The 16,196-nt window shown below is 51.1% G+C and overlaps 1 long non-coding RNA gene across 2 annotated transcripts; it reads left to right on the top strand.

Moving 5' to 3' along the window:
• The first annotated feature begins 5,544 nt into the window (after positions 1-5,544).
• LOC139256303 (uncharacterized) lies at positions 5,545-14,729 on the top strand. 2 transcript variants are annotated; one of them, XR_011592160.1, is made up of 4 exons: positions 5,545-5,995; positions 6,187-6,517; positions 14,198-14,292; positions 14,655-14,729. It is a non-coding gene; the product is annotated as an uncharacterized lncRNA (long non-coding RNA). The 2 variants fall into 2 exon arrangements; XR_011592159.1 differs by lacking the exon at positions 14,198-14,292 and having other exon boundaries at positions 5,550-5,995.
• Positions 14,730-16,196: the final 1,467 nt, after the last annotated feature.

Raw genomic sequence — 16,196 nt, 5'->3', positions numbered from 1 at the left:
GAGGAGGGGGAGAGGATGGGGATGGATGAGGAGGGGGGAGAGGAAGGGGATGGGATGAGGAGGGGGAGAGGAAGGGGGATGGGATGAGGAGGGGGAGAGGAAGTGGGATGGGATGAGGAAGGGGGGATGGGATGAGGAGGGGGAGAGGAAGGGGGATGGGATGAGGAGGGGGAGAGGAAGGGGGATAGGAGGGGATGAGGAGGGGGAGGGGATGAGGAGGGGGAGGGGATGAGGAGGGGGAGGGGATGAGGAGGGGGAGGGGATGAGGAGGGGGAGGGGATGAGGAGGGGGAGAGGATGAGGAGGGGGAGAGGATGAGGAGGGGGAGAGGATGGGGATGGGATGAGGAGGGGGAGAGGAAGGGGGATGGGATGAGGAGGGGGAGAGGAAGGGGGATGGGATGAGGAGGGGGAGAGGAAGGGGGATGGGATGAGGAGGGGGAGAGGAAGGGGGATGGGATAGAGGAAGGGATGGATGAGGAGGGGGAGATGAAAGGGGGATGGGATGAGGAGGGGGGTGGGATGAGGAGGGGGAGAGGAAGGGGGATGGGATGAGGAGGGGGATGGCATGAGGAGGGGGAGAGGAAGGGGGATGGGATGAGGAGGGGGAGAGGAAGGGGGATGGGATGAGGAGGGGGAGAGGAAGGGGGATGGGATGAGGAGGGGGAGAGGAAGGGGGATGGGATGAGGAGGGGGAGAGGAAGTGGGATGGGATGAGGAAGGGGGATGGGATGAGGAGGGGGAGAGGAAGGGGGATGGGATGAGGAGGGGGAGAGGAAGGGGGATAGGAGGGGGAGAGGAGATAGGATGGGATGAGGAGGGGGAGAGGAAGGGGGATGGGATGAGGAGGGGGAGGGGGATGGGATGAGGAGGGGGAGAGGGAGGGGGATGGGATGAGGAGGGGGAGAGGGAGGGGGATGGGATGAGGAGGGGGAGAGGGAGGGGGATGGGATGAGGAGGGGGAGAGGGAGGGGGATGGGATGAGGAGGGGGAGAGGAAGGGGGATGGGATGAGGAGGGGGAGAGGAAGGGGTATGGAATGAGGAGGGGGAGAGGAAGGGGGATGGGATGAGGAGGGGGAGAGGAAGGGGGATGGGATGAGGAGTGGGATGAGGAGGGGGAGAGGGATGGGGGATGAGTGAGGGGGATGGGATGAGGAGTGGGATGAGGAGGGGGAGAGGGAGGGGGGTGCTGAGGGAGGGGGATGGGATGAGGAGGGGGAGAGGAAGGGGGATGGGATGAGGAGGGGGAGAGGAAGGGGGATGGGATGAAGAGGGGGAGAGGAAAGGGGATGGGATGAGGAGGGGGAGAGGAAGGGGGATGGGATGAGGAGGGGGAGAGGAAGGGGGATGGGATGAGGAGGGGGAGAGGAAGGGGGATGGGATGAGGAGGGGGAGAGGGAGGGGGAGAGGGAGGGGGAGAGGAAGGGGATGGGATGAGGAGGGGGAAAGGAAGGGGGATGGATGAGGAGGGGGAGAGGAAGGGGTTGGAATGAGGAGGGGGAGAGGAAGGGGGATGGAATGAGGAGGGGGAGAGGAAGGGGGATGGGATGAGGAGGGGGGAGAGGGATGGGATGAGGAGGGCGAGAGGAAGGGGGATGGGATGAGGAAGGGGGATGGGATGAGGAAGGGGGATGGGGAGAGGAAGGGGGATGGGGAGAGGAAGGGGGATGGGGAGAGGAAGGGGGATGGGGAGAGGAAGGGGGATGGGGAGAGGAAGGGGGATGGGGGAGAGGAAGGGGATGGGGGAGAGGAAGGGGGATGGGATGAGGAGGGGGAGAGGAAGGGGGATGGGATGAGGGAGGGGGAGAGGAAGGGGGATGGGATGAGGAGGGGGAGAGGAAGGGGGATGGGGAGGGGAAGGGGTATGGGGAGAGGAAGGGGTATGGGGAGAGGAAGGGGGATGGGGAGAGGAAGGGGGATGGGGAGAGGAAGGGGGATGGGGAGAGGAAGGGGGATGGGGAGAGGAAGGGGGATGGGGAGAGGAAGGGGGATGGGGAGAGGAAGGGGGATGGGGGAGAGGAAGGGGGATGGGATGAGGAGGGGGAGAGGAAGGGGGATGGGATGAGGAGGGGGAGAGGAAGGGGGATGGGATGAGGAGGGGGAGAGGAAGGGGGATGGGATGAGGAGGGGGAGAGGAAGGTGGATGGGATAAAGAGGGGGAGAGGAAGGGGGATGGGATGAGGAGGGGGAGAGGAAGGGGGATGGGATGAGGAGGGGGAGAGGAAGGGGGATGGGATGAGGAGGGGGAGAGGAAGGGGGATGGGATGAGGAGGGGGAGAGGAAGGGGGATGGGATGAGGAGGGGGAGAGGAAGGGGGAGGGATGGGAGGGGGAGAGGGAAGGGGGATGGGATGAGAAGGGGGATGGGATGAGGAGGGGGAGAGGAAGGGGGATGGGATGAGGAGGGGGAGAGGAAGGGGGATGGGATGAGGAGGGGGAGAGGAAGGGGGATGGGATGAGGAGGGGGAGAGGAAGGGGGATGGGATGAGGAGGGGGAGAGGAAGGGGGATGGGATGAGGAGGGGGAGAGGAAGGGGGATGGGATGAGGAGGGGAGAGGAAGGGGGATGGGATGAGGAGGGGGAGAGGAAGGGGGATGGGATGAGGAGGGGGAGAGGAAGGGGGATGGGATGAGGAGGGGGAGAGGAAGGGGGATGGGATGAGGAGGGGGAGAGGAAGGGGGATGGGATGAGGAGGGGGAGAGGAAGGGGGATGGGATGAGGAGGGGGGAGGAAGGGGGATGGGATGAGGAGGGGGAGAGGAAGGGGGATGGGATGAGGAGGGGGAGAGGAAGGAGGAGGGGGAGAGGAAGGAGGAGGGGGAGAGGAAGGAGGAGGGGGAGAGGAAGGAGGAGGGGGAGAGGAAGGAGGAGGGGGAGAGGAAGGAGGAGGGGGAGAGGAAGGAGGAGGGGAGAGGAAGGAGGAGGGGGAGAGGAAGGAGGAGGGGAGAGGAAGGAGGAGGGGGAGAGGAAGGAGGAGGGGGAGAGGAAGGAGGAGGGGGAGAGGAAGGAGGAGGGGGAGAGGAAGGAGGAGGGGGAGAGGAAGGAGGAGGGGGAGAGGGAGAGGGAGAGGGAGAGGAAGGGGGAGGGGGAGAGGAAGGGGGAGAGGAAGGGGGATAGGAAGGGGGATGGGAAGGGGGAGGGGGAGAGGAAGGGGGAGGGGGAGGGGGAGAGGAAGGGGGAGAGGAAGGGGGATGGGATGAGGAGGGGATGAGGAGGGGGATGGGATGAGGAGGGGGAGAGGAAGGGGGATGAGATGAGGAGGGGGAGAGGAAGGGGGTTGGGATGAGGAGGGGGAGAGGAAGGGGGATGGGATGAGGAGGGGGATAGGAAGGGGGATGGGATGAGGAGGGGGAGAGGAAGGGGGATGGGATGAGGAGGGGGAGAGGAAGGGGGATGGGATGAGGAGGGGGAGAGGAAGGGGGATGGGATGAGGAGGGGGAGAGGAAGGGGGATGGGATGAGGAGGGGGAGAGGAAGGGGGATGGGATGAGGAGGGGGAGAGGAAGGGGGATGGGATGAGGAGGGGGAGAGGAAGGGGGAATGGGATGAGGAGGGTGAGAGGAAGGGGGAGGGGATGAGGAGGTGGAGAGGATGAGGAGGGGGAGAGGATGGGGGATGGGATGAGGAGGGGCGAGGAAGGGGGATGGGATGAGGAGGGGGAGAGGAAGGGGGATGGGATGAGGAGGGGGAGAGGAAGGGGGATGGGATGAGGAGGGGGAGAGGAAGGGGGATGGGATGAGGAGGGGGATGGGATGAGGAGGGGGAGAGGAAGGGGGATGGGATGAGGAGGAGGAGAGGAAGGGGGATGGGATGAGGAGGGGGATGGGATGAGGAGGGGGAGAGGAAGGGGGATGGGATGAGGAGGGGGATGGGATGAGGAGGGGGAGAGGAAGGGGGATGGGATGAGGAGGGTGAGAGGAAGGGGGATGGGATGAGGAGGGGGAGAGGAAGGGGGATGGGATGAGGAGGGGGAGAGGAAGGGGGATGGGATGAGGAGGGGGAGAGGAAGGGGGATGGGATGAGGAGGGGGAGAGGAAGGGGGATGGGATGAGGAGGGGGAGAGGAAGGGGGATGGGATGAGGAGGGGGAGAGGAAGGGGGATGGGATGAGGAGGGGGAGAGGAAGGGGGATGGGATGAGGAGGGGGAGAGGAAGGGGGATGGGATGAGGAGGGGGAGAGGAAGGGGGATAGGAGGGGGAGAGGAGATAGGATGGGATGAGGAGGGGGAGAGGAGATGGGATGAGGACGGGGAGAGGAGATGGGATGGGATGGGATGAGGAGGGGGGAGAGGAAGGGGGATGGGATGGGATGAGGAGGGGGAGAGGAAGCGGAATGGGATGGGATGAGGAGGGTGAGAGGAAGGGGGATGGGATGGGATGAGGAGGGGGAGAGGAAGGGGGATGGGATGAGGAGGGGGAGAGGAAGGGGGATGGGATGAGGAGGGATGCAAATAATCCCCATAATATAATGGTGGGTAATCTTAGTCATGGGTTAAAGATAATCTGTGCATGGGATCTTGTTTTTATGAGGGGTAGAGGAAGGCTGATGGGATGAGGAGGGGGAGAGGAAGGGGGATGGGATGAGGAGGGGGAGAGGAAGGTGGATGAGATGAGGAGGGGGAATGGTGAGGCAGAGGATGGATGCAAATAATCCCCATAATATAATAGTGTGTAATCTTAGTCATGGGTTAAAGACAATCTGTGCATGGGATCTTGTTTTTAATGAGGGGGGTGCTGTCATCTATTGTAAGGTGTGTATGTGTGTGCTTAAATTAGACTTGTTGTGCGAAGAATCTGCTCATAGCTGGAGTATGGGTAAGAAATGATGGAGTCAGCAATGACAGGAAATGATGCTGTATCAGGACTATCTCAGTCACACACTGTGCTGACTTGTGTCTGACAGTTTCTAGCAGAGGACATGTCATGCTGCAATAATGGTGTGTGTTAATCCTGTAGAAAGAAAGACTATAATCGCGTTTTTCACAAGCTCAGGACATCCCAAAGTGCGTTACAGCCAATGAAGTACTTTTGAAGCGTAGTCAGTGTTGTAAAGTAGGAAACGCAGCAGCCAATTTGCGCACAGCAAGATCCCACGCACAGCAATGTGACAATGACCAGCTCATCTGTTTTAGTGATGTTGGTTGAAGGATAAACATTGACCCAGGACACTGAGGTGAACTTCCCAATAGGAAACATGGTGTTGCCTGACTTTGCATCTTATTTAAACTTCAGGATATCTTGTGAGCTGGAGGAGGGAGGGATCTTACTGTGAATCCAATGTTGTTGAAGTATAGAAAGCTCAGTACTTCTGTGCATAGTTCAGCTGATTCTGCATGTCTTAACTCAGTGTGTCCCGGCTCAGTGTGATTGGGACAGTCATGCCACATACTCTGTGTTGATGCAAAGCAGTTTGAGATTGATGGCGAGGGGAGATGTGCAGAGTAACTCTGAAGACCAATAGTTTCCATTGACCGTGGGCCAGGAGAGAGTTTGACTCCACTTCAGCTTTGCACCAGCTGCAACCATTATGAAGTGAAGTTAAAACAGTTGGTCCAGCTAAGAATTTATTTTAAAATTCACATTTAATCCTAATTGAAGCAGAGCCCTGACTCTACTGTCAGCACCTAGAATCATAGAAACACACAGCACTGGAGGCCATTCGGCCCATCGTGCCTGTGTTGGCTCTTTGAAAGAGCTGTCCCATTAGTCTCACTCCCCTGCTCTGTGAATGTCTCCTAATCAACTATTTATCCAATTCCATTTGAAAGTTACTATTGAATCTGCTTCCACCGCCCTTTCAGGCAGTGCACTCCAGATCACCATAACTCGCTGTGTAAAAATGTTTCCCCTCATTTCCTCCCTGGATTTTTTGCCAACTAACTTCAGACCTCATTTAATTTAAATTGCAGGTGAAAATGAACTGAATCCTACATTCTCTGAGGCAGAAGGAAATCTCATGATTTTGAGTTTAAGCAGCAAGAGAGCATCTCTGAAATGAAGGTGAATTCTCAGCAGGCCGATGTGGGCTGTGCCTGTACGGGTAGCGTGTTATGCACCCCATGCCTGGCTAACAGAACTCTTTCCCTGTGCATTTTCAGCAGCGTGGCTTGGTGGTTATTAAGCATCGTGATCAATGTGCTGGTGACCTGCGATAGTTTTGTTTCCTTCTTTAACAAACTTTGTCTTCACAGGAACATTCGAATCAATCGCAGAACCTCATCGACTCTGAATTTTCTACATTGCGCAATATTTTGGATGAAAACGAACAGAATTTGGTCAAAGAACTGAATGAGGAAAAGGATGATATTTTATTCAGAATGGAGACAAATCTGTGAGAAATCTGAGACAATTCACGATAAGCTTTCCTTGCTGTAGATAAATAACCTGAACCTCGGGATAGAAAGTACAATTTTGAAGTTTGCAGATGAGTCAAAACTTGGCAACGTAGTGAATAGTGAGCAGGATAGAAGCAGACTTCAGAAGGACAAAGACAGACTGGAGAAATGGGCAGACACATGGCAGGTACAGTTTAACGTGGCTGAGTGTGAGGTGATGCACTTTGGGAAGAACAACATGGAGAGGTAGTATAATCTAAATGGTGCTATTTTGAGAGTTGTGCAAGAACAGAATGAACTGGGGTAAATGTTCACAAATCTTTGAAGATGGCAGGGCAAGTTGATAAGACAGTGAAGAAAGCTTGTGGGATACTTGGCTTTGTAAACGGGGGCATTGAATTCAATACAAGAAAGTCATGCTGAACCTTTACAAATCACTGGTTAGGCTGCAGCTGGAGTATTGTGTAGAATTCTGGGAACCACACTTGAGGAAGGATGTCAAGGTCTTGGAGAGAGTAAGGAGGAGGTTTATTAGGATGAGAGTAGGAATGAGGGACTTCAATAAAGTGGAGAGATAGCAGAAGCTGGAATTGTTCTCCTTGGAGCAGCAAAGGTCAAGGGGACACCTAATGGAGGTATTCAAAATTCTCTGGGGGTTTTGATTGAGCAAACGGGAGAAACTGTTTCTTCTGGCAACCGGACCGGTAGCCCGAGGTCACAGATCTAAAATAATTGGCAAGAGAACTAGAGGGGAAATGTGGAGATATGTTTTCAGATTTGGAACCTGAAAGGGTGGTGGGAGCAGATTCCATCGGGACGTTCAAAGGGCAATGGGACATGTAGCTGGAGAGAACTAATTTTCAGGGTTATGGGGAAAGGATTGGGTGTGGGAATAAATTGGACAGCTCTTTCACAGGATCAACAGCTTTAATCTCCTCGTGTCTTTGACATCCAGGCCCACATCACATCCCTGCTGTCTACTCTGCTGTGCCTGAATACTTTTTTAAAAATTCATTCAGAGTTGTGGAAATCTGGAACTCTCTCCCTCAAAAGACTGAATGCTCGGATCAAACAATTCAACATTTTCCAGACTGAGATGGGTAGATTGTTGTTGGTTAAGGGCATCAAAGGATATGGAGCAGAAGTGGGTAAATACAGTTGAGGTACAGATCTAACTGAATGGTGGAACAGGCTCCTCCTGTCCCTGTGCACCATCCTCTGCAGTCAGCCATGTTTATAATATTCCCACAACACTGGAGTTCCCGAGTGCTGCAGTAACCTCGTGTTTTGGAATTGCTGATCCCGAATGCATTCAGCATTCACGTCTATACAGCTTACTGTAGATGTTCCATCTTTTGGCCCCTAGTTTACCCTTGTTAATGTTACCTGGTTCTTGTATATCACCCACCTGCTGTCTAGATTCCACTCTGTAATCAATGTCATGTGGATCACCTTTCCTCCTGGCCTTCTCCCTCCTCCAATGTAAATGCTTCTTGCAGCTACTTCAACGTTCCTGACCAGTTCCATTGTTTTTATTTGGTCAGCTTTCTCCCATTTTTTGTCACAGGAACAGCACCATTTACGCTTCAACGTCCCAGTATTATTTTCGCAGCAGATTGACATAATTTGCGATTTTCTTTGCAAACATCTTTGTCACCAAAAACAGGAAGTATAACAAAGGGAATTGCCTTGATTTTCTCGGCCATCCTTGCATGGGAGGGTTCAGAGCCCTTACAGGATTTCATACATTGTCATTTAGCCTCCCCTGCTCCTCCAGTACCTTTTGTCATTTATCTTCAATGTGCACAGACCTATCGCTAGGTAACCAACTCATCATCATTACCGCACTCATCACCACCCACCTCCCTACAGCCAGAATCTCCCTGCACATTAACAGACTGCAGGAAGATATCCGTGAATGGTCACGTGGGCAGAACAGTGGCAAATAGAATTCAATCCGCAGAAGTGTGAGCATGCATTTGGGGAGGGCTAACAAGCCGAGGGAATACACATTAAATGGTGGGACACTGAGCAGTGTAGAGGAGCTGACATTGAGACACGTGGGCTCTACAGTAGCAGAGGGGAGTGAATTGTTCCTTTACCCGCTGTGTACCTTACATGTACAGGAGCTGGCACTGAGAGGCACGGGCCATACAGTACCAGGCGGGAGTGAATCGTTCCCCTTTACCCGCTGTGTACAGGAGCTGACACTGAGACACGCACAAACTTTACAGAAGCAGCCGGGAGTGAATTGTTCCTTTACCCGCTGTGTACAGGAGCTGGCACTGAGACACACGCGGGCTCTACAGTAGCAGAGGGGAGTGAATCTTTCCCCTTTACCCACTGTCTACTGTACATGTACAGGAGCTGGCACTGAGACACACGCGGGCTCTACAGTAGCAGAGGGGAGTGAATCTTTCCCCTTTACCCACTGTCTACTGTACATGTACAGGAGCTGGCACTGAGACACACGCGGGCTCTACAGTAGCAGAGGGGAGTGAATCTTTCCCCTTTACCCACTGTGTACTGTACATGTACAGGAGCTGGCACTGAGGCACACAAGCCATACAGTTCAAGGCGGGAGTGAATCGTTCCCCTTTACCCGCTGTGTACTGTACCTGTACAGGAGCTGAAACTGAGACACAAATGGGCTTCACAGAAGCAGCCGGGAGTGAATTATTCTTTTACCTGCTGTGTACTGTACCTGTACAGGAGCTGACACTGAGACACACATTGACTTTACAGTAGCAGATGGGATTTATGAGGATGTTGCCTGGACTGGAGAATTTTAGCTTTGAGGAAAGACTGGATAGGCTGAGATTGTTTATTCTTTGGCAAAGAGGAGGCTGAGGAGAGAGCTGAGTGAATAGGAAGGACCTATTTCCCTTTGCAGTGGGGTCAACAAGCAGGGGGCATAGATTTAAAGTAATTGGTAGGAGGTTTAGCGGGTATTTGAGGGGAAATGTTTTCACCCAGAGGGTGGTTGAGGTATGGAACTCACTTACCGAAAGATTGGTAGAGGCAGAAAACCTCACCACTATTAAAACGTACTTGAAGTGCCATAACCTACAGGGCTAGGACCGAGAGCTGGAAAGTGGGATTAGGCCGGATAACTCTCCGTCGGCCGGCACGGACACAATGGGCCGAAATGGCCTCCTGCCCTGCTGTAAATTCCTATGATCCTATGAACTGCATCTTTGTCCTAACTATGTTCTCTGGCTTCTGAACTACTTGTTCCTCCATTACTTGGTCTTCTGCATTCGGAGTTAGTGCTTGATCTAATTAAATGGTGGAACAGTCTCGAGGGGCTGAATGGCCTACTCCTGTTCCTATGTTCCTATATCTGCACATTGTTGTAAGAACATAAGAACATAAGAATTAGGAACAGGAGTAGGCCATCTAGCCCCTCGAACCTGCTCCGCCATTCAACAAGATCATGGCTGATCTGGCCGTGGACTCGGCTCCGCTTACCCGCCCGCTCCCCGTAACCCTTAATTCCTTTATTGGTTAAAAATCTATCAATCTGTGATTTTGAATACATTCAATGAACTAGCCTCAACTGCTTCCTTGGGCAGAGAATTGCATAGATTCACAACCCTCGGAGAAGAAATTCCTTCTCAACTCGGTTTTAAATTGGCTCCCCCATATTTTGAAGCTGTGCCCCCTAGTTCTAGTCTCCCCGACCAGTGGAAACAACCTCTCTGCCTCTATCTTGTCTATCCCTTTCATTATTTTAAATGTTTGTATAAGATCACCCCTCATCCTTCTGAACTCCAACGAGTAAAGACCCAGTCTACTCAATCTATCATCATAAGGTAACCCCCTCATCTCCAGAATCAGCCGAGTGAATCGTCTCTGTACCCCCTCCAAAGCCAGTATATGCTTCCTTAAGAAAGGTGACTTTCTCACTGTCTTTACAAGCATTCTTCCTGCTGTCAGTGCATCCTCTATTATCTTATGTGCTCGGTTTCCCCCAGCAGTTATTTCTGTTTCTTGCTGCCCCTGTACCTGTTTGCAAAAATCCCTGTCCCAGCTCCCCTGTGACTCGCCCTCAATATTGAGTAGCAGCCCATGCACTTCACTAAACTGACTCAATTTGTCCAATACTATCCACTGGTCTTTGCTTATTAGCTTTCCAACCGTTTCCTTTCATTAGTTCCCATCTGTTCCTCTCAAAGGCCCTAACATAGAAACATAGAAAATAGGTGCAGGAGTAGGCCATTCGGCCCTTCGAGCCTACACCGCCATTCAATAAGTTCATGGCTGAACATGCAACTTCAGTACCCCATTCCTGCTTTCTCGCCATACCCCTTGATGCCCCTAGTAGTAAGGACTACATCTAACTCCTTTTTGAATATATTTAATGAATTGGCCTCAACAACTTTCTGTGGTAGAGAATGCCACAGGTTCACCACTCTGGGTGAAGTTTCTCTTCTGTCCTAAATGGCTTACCCCTTATCCTTAGACTGTGACCCCTGGTTCTGGACTTCCCCAACATTGGGAACAATGTTCCTGCATCTAACCTGTCTAAACCCGTCAGAATTTTAAACGTTTCTATGAGATCCCCTCTCATTTTTCTGAACTCCAATGACTACAAGCCCAGTTGATCCAGTCTTTCTTGATATTTCAGTCCCGCCATCCCGGGAATCAGTCTGGTGAACCTTCGCTGCACTCCCTCAATAGCAAGAATGTCCTTCCTCAAGTTAGGAGACCAAAACTGTACACAATACTCCAGATGTGGCCTCACCAAGGCCCTGGACAACTGTACGAATACCTCCCTGCCCCTGTACTCAAATCCCCTCGCTATGAAGGCTAACATGCCATTTGCTTTCTTAACCGCCTGCTGTATCTGCATGCCAACCTTCAATGACTGATGTACCATGACACCCAGGTCTCGTTGCACCTCCCCTTTTCTTAATCTGTCACCATTCAGATAATAGTCTGTCTCTCTGTTTTTACAACCAAAGTGGACAACCTCACATTTACTTCATCTGCCATGCATTTTCCGACTCACCGAACCTATCCAAGTCACTCTGCAGCCTCATAGCATCGTCCTTGCAGCTCACACTGCCACCCAACTTAGTGTCATCCACAAATTTGGAGATACTACATTTAATCCCCTCGTCTAAATCATTAATGTACAATGTAAACAGCTGGGGCCCCAGCACAGAACCTTGCGGTACCCCACTAGTCACTGCCTGCCATTCTAAAAAGTACCCATTTACTCCTACTCTTTGCTTCCTGTCTGCCAACCAGTTCTCAATCCATGTCAGCACACTACCCCCAATCCCATGTGCTTTAACTTTGCACATTAATCTCTTGTGTGGGACTTTGTCAAAAGTCTTCTGAAAGTCCAAATACACCACATCAACTGGTTCTCCCTTGTCCACTCTACTGGAAACATTCTCAAAAAATTCCAGAAGATTTGTCAAGCATGATTTCCATTTCACAAATCCATGCTGACTTGGACCCATCATGTCACCTCTTTCCAAATGCGCTGCTATGACATCCTTAATAATTGATTCCATCATTTTACCCACTACCGATGTCAGGCTGACCGGTCTATAATTTCCTGTTTTCTCTCTCCCTCCTTTTTTAAAAAGTGGGGTTACATTGGCTACCCTCCACTCCATAGGAACTGATCCAGAGTCTGTGGAATGTTGGAAAATGACTGTCAATACATCCGCTATTTCCAAGGCCACGTCCTTAAGTACTCTGGGATGCAGACCATCCGGCCCTGGGGATTTATTGGCCTTCAATCCCATCAATTTCCCCAACACAATTTCTCGACTAATAAGGATTTCCCTCAGTTCCTCCTTCTTACTACACCCTCTGACCCCTTTTATATCCGGAAGGTTGTTTGTGTCCTCCTTAGTGAATACCAAACCAAAGTACTTGTTCAATTGGTCTGCCATTTCTTTGTTCCCAGTAATGACTTCCCCTGATTCTGACTGCAGTGGACCTATGTTTGTCTTTACTAACCTTTTTCTCTTTACATATCTATAGAAGCTTTTGCAGTCCATTTTAATGTTCCCTGCAAGCTTCCTCTCGTACTCTCTTTTCCCTCCCCTAATCAAACGCTTTGTCCTCCTCTGCTGAGTTCTAAATTTATCCCAGTCCCCTGGTTCGCTGCTATTTCTGGCCAATTTGTATGCCACTTCCTTGGCTTTAATATTATCCCTGATTTCCCTTGATAGCCACAGTTGAGCCACCTTCCCTTTTTTATTTTTACACCAGACAGGGATGTACAATTGTTGTAGTTCATCCATGCGGTCTCTAAATGTCTGCCATTGCCCATCCACTGTCAACCCCTTAAGTATCATTCGCCAATCTATCCTAGCCAATTCACGCCTTATACCTTCAAAGTTACCCTTCTTTAAGTTCTGAATTAACTGTTTCCTTCTCCATCCTAATGTAGAATTCTACCATATTATGGTCACTCTTCCCCAAGGGGCCTCGCACAACGAGATTGTTAATTAATCCTCTCTCATTACACAACACCCAGTCTAAGATGGCCTCTCCCTTAGTTGGTTCCTTGACATATTGGTCTAGAAAACCATCCGTTATGCACTCCAGGAAATCCTCCTCCACCGTATTGTTTCCAGTTTGGTTAGCCCAATCTATGTGCATATTAAAGTCACCCATGATAACTGCTGCACCTTTATTGCATGCACCCCTAATTTCCTGTTTGATGCCCTCCCCAACATCACTACTACTGTTTGGAGGTCTGTACACAACTCCCACTAGCGTTTTCTGCCCCTTGGTATTCCGTAGCTCCACCCATACCGATTCCACATCATCCAAGCTAATGTCCTTTCTTACAATTGCATTAATTATCTCTCTAACCAGCAATGCCACCCCGCCTCCTTTTCCTTTCTGTCCATCTTTCCTAAATGTTGAATACCCTTGGATGTTGAGTTCCCAGCCTTGGTCACCCTGGAGCCATGTCTCCATGATGCCAACCACATCGTATCCATTAACTGCTATCTGCACAGTTAATTCATCCACCTTATTCCGAATACTCCTCGCATTGAGGCACAGAGCTTTCAGGCTTGCCTTTTTATCATACTTTGACCCTTTAGAATTTTGCTGTAAAGTGGCCCTTTTTGTTTTTTGCCTTGGGTTTCTCTGCCCTCCACTTTTACTCATCTCCTTTCTGTCTTTTGCTTCTGTCTCCATTTTGTTTCCCTCTGTCTCCCTGCATTGGTTCCCATCCCCCTGCCATATTATTTTAACTCATCCCCAACAGCACTAGCAAACACTCCCCCTCGGACATTGGTTCCGGTCCGGCCTAGGTGCAGACCGTCCGGTTTGTACTGGTCCCACCTCCCCCAGAACCGGTTCCAATGCCCCAGGAATTTGAATCCCTCCCTGCTGCACCACTGCTCAAGCCACGTATTCATCTGAGTTATCCTGCGATTCCTACTCTGACTAGCACGTGGCACTGGTAGCAATCCCGAGATTACTACTTTTGAGGTCCTACTTTTTAAATTTAGCTCCTAGCTCCTTAAATTCGTCTCGTAGGACCTCATCCCTTTTTTTAACCTATATCGTTGGTACCAATGTGCACCACAACAACTGGCTGTTCACTCTCCCTTTTCAGAATGTCCTGCACCCGCTCCAAGACATCCTTGACCCTTGCACCAGGGAGGCAACATATCATCCTGGAGTCTCGGTTGCGGCCACAGAAACGCCTATCTATTCCCCTTACAATTAAATCCCCTATCACTATCGCTCTCCCACTCTTTTTTTTCCTGCCCTCCTGTGCAGCAGAGCCAGCCATGGTGCCTTGAACTTGGCTGCTGCTGCCTTCCCCTGGTAAGTCATCGCCCCCAACAGTACTCAAAGCGGTGTATCTGTTTTGCAGGGGGATGACCGCAGGGGACCCCTGCACTACCTTCCTTGCACTGCTCTTCCTGTTGGTCTTCCATTCCCTATCTGGCTGTGGACCCTTCACCTGCGGTAAGACCAACTCGCTACACGTGCTGCTACACGTGCTACTCAAGTCATTCTCAGCATCGTGGATGCTCCAGAGTGAATCCACCCTCCGCTCCAATTCCGCAACATGGTCCGTCAGGAGCTGGAGGCGGATACACTTCCCGCACACGTAGTTGTCAGGGACACCGGAAGTGTCCCTGAGTTCCCACATGGTGCAGGAGGAGCATATCACTTCAGGTTTTGGGCAGCTGAGATCAGTGAGTTGCTCCACACTTTACTATTGACTCTCTAGCTCTCTCATGCTGCAAAGTCGAGCCTTGTTTAGTCTGTTTGAGCACTGCCAGCGGTCTGCTGTGCGTTAACATTTGTGTTTCTGTCTATTTCAGGAGAGTCCGCCGGAGGAGCAGAGGTACGACACGCTCCAAAAATAACTGAACAACATTATAAAGTAGGATATTGAAGAGCGGTTTTATTTTCTGCTGTTCAATATTTCATATTTACATTATTAGTGAAGCATACTATCAGCCAAACATAGCGAGAGGCAGCCTGTCTCTGGGAGCGTTTAAGGGACCCACCCAGTATAGAGTGTGGAGACATGTAATGGACATTCTCAACCCTGGTACGGAGGGCCTTTCCTGGTTTCTAACTTAACCCGTAAAACCCTCAATAAGTGGGCACATCTTAAGAATACCAGACACGAGTAAAAGAATGTAAATAATATCCATACCCCTTCAAATAAGAAAATAGATGAAATGGCAGCACTTGATGTCTGATTCATGATTTATAATGCAACAATCTAATCATCACAACTATTTTAGAAGCAGTCGTCCATTAGAATTCATTCATTAGTAAACAAAAACAGTGATCTAAATCATTAACCTGTTACACTGGGTTCTCTCATGATTTAAAACTGGAAAATTAATGCACGAGTATATTCACAACTGATTTGGTCAAATCACTTTCAATCACCTCCTGACTCCCCAAAGCCTTTCCCCCATCTCAAAGGCATAAGTCAGGAGTGATGGAATACTCTCCACTTTCCTGGATGAGTGCAGCTCCAACAAAGTTCAAGAAGCTCGACACCATCCAGGACAAATCATCCCGCTTGATTGGCACCCCATCCACCACCTTCAACATTCACTCCCTCCACCACTGGCGTACCGTGGCTGCAGTGTGTACCATCTACACGTTGCACTGCAGCAACTCCCAAACCCACGACCTCTACCACCCAGAGGGACAAGGGCAGCAGTTGCAGGGGAACACCCTCACCTACAAGTTCCCCTTCACATTACACACCATCCTCACTTGGGAAATATATCAGCTGTTCCTTCATCGCTGGATCAAAATCCTGGAACTCCCTCCCTAGCATCCCTGTGGGAGCACCTTCACCACACGGACTGCAGTGTTTCAAGAAGGTGGCTCACCACCCCCTTCTCGAGGGCAATTAGGGATGGGCAATAAATGCTGGCCTTGCACCACCATATCCCAGCAACGAATGAAACAAATACAGAAGAGACTTTCAACATGAAATGTTCACACTTTCATGGACAAAGATGAAGGAATGGCCTTGAAGGGAGTAGAACACAGGGAAGGTTGAAAATATTTGTGAACAAAATGAAGTAAATCAGAAATATAATGGTTGCGATGTCAGGAATGTGTTTGTTTTTAGGAAAGAGATCTGTTTTATAAAAAATATTTCTGAGCGGCCTCCAGCGAGTGTTTGAAGAGCAGTTGGTTCGGCCGCTCAACGTGCCCTCACTCCGCCCATTTGTACCTCAGAATTGCAGTCAGGGTCCTCTGTACGTCACGGGACCCCGGTTTGATGAGGTTTCCCCCCCTGAAACAGGCAGGCGTTCCCGCAGCCCATCTCGGGACCCCACCCATGGTGACGATGGCTGAAGCACCAGTGTAAACTTTAGTGCCATTTC

This window comes from Pristiophorus japonicus, unplaced genomic scaffold, assembly GCF_044704955.1.
Source record: "Pristiophorus japonicus isolate sPriJap1 unplaced genomic scaffold, sPriJap1.hap1 HAP1_SCAFFOLD_705, whole genome shotgun sequence".
NCBI classification, from domain to species: domain Eukaryota; kingdom Metazoa; phylum Chordata; class Chondrichthyes; family Pristiophoridae; genus Pristiophorus; species Pristiophorus japonicus.
The sequence above is the reverse complement of the archived record's forward strand: the minus strand, read 5'-3'. Positions and strand labels throughout refer to the sequence as shown.